The 852-nt window shown below is 40.6% G+C and overlaps 1 non-coding gene across 1 annotated transcript; it reads right to left on the bottom strand.

Moving 5' to 3' along the window:
* Positions 1-370: 370 nt before the first annotated feature.
* Positions 371-477, bottom strand: LOC118758107 (U6 spliceosomal RNA). Its single transcript, XR_004995534.2, has one exon. It is a non-coding gene; the product is annotated as a U6 spliceosomal RNA (small nuclear RNA).
* Positions 478-852: the final 375 nt, after the last annotated feature.

The following is an 852-nucleotide window of genomic DNA, read 5'->3' as shown; positions in this document are numbered from 1 at the left end:
GCTTCTTGTTTCAGCATGGCCCAGCAATTCAGTGGAAGGAAGTTCTAATACTTTCTCAGCATTTCAAATAAAGAGATCCGTTTCAAAGTTAGCATACAGACTATCATAATAGACAAGAAACCAAAGTCCAAAGTGGAATATTTGTTATGTGGCAAGTGAATTATATAGATGGTAAAAGTAAAGGTGTTTAGGGCCCAGCACAGTAGCCTAGTTGCTACGATTCTCACTTTGTACATGCTGGGATCCCTGATGGTGCTGATTCTTTTTTTTTTAATCTTTAGAATATTTAAACTTTATTGATATAATAATAAACATTATTGGATATGATACAATGGAACAAAATTATATGTTGGTATATATTTATTACTATTTCCATATGGAACGCTTCATGAATTTGCGTGTCATCCTTGCACAGGGGCCATGCTAATCTTCTCTGTGTTGTTCCAATTTTAGTATATGTGCTGCTGAAGCGAGCACATGGGTGATGATGCTAATCCTGGCATCCCCGTTTCCAATGCAGCTCCCTGCTTGTGGCCTGGGAAAGCAGTCGAGGATGGCTCAAAGCATCAGGACCTTGCACCCATGTGGGAGACCCGGAAGAGGCTCCTGGTTCCTGGCTCCTGGCTTCGGATCAGCTCATCTCCAGCCGTTGTAGCCACTGGAGTTGGGGAGGGTGAACCAGTGTATGGAAGATCTTCCTTTGTCTCTCCTCTTTTTTGTATGTCTGACTTTCAAGTAAAAATAAATAAATGTTAAAAAAATGTATTTAGAAGATGGAAATTACCAGTAGGAGCTGAGTGGTCATAGACATTAGGGGATATTCTTGCCATGAGCAAGTGAGTACACTATCTG

This window comes from Ochotona princeps, chromosome 18 (assembly GCF_030435755.1).
Source record: "Ochotona princeps isolate mOchPri1 chromosome 18, mOchPri1.hap1, whole genome shotgun sequence".
NCBI lineage: Eukaryota > Metazoa > Chordata > Mammalia > Lagomorpha > Ochotonidae > Ochotona > Ochotona princeps.
The sequence above is the reverse complement of the archived record's forward strand: the minus strand, read 5'-3'. Positions and strand labels throughout refer to the sequence as shown.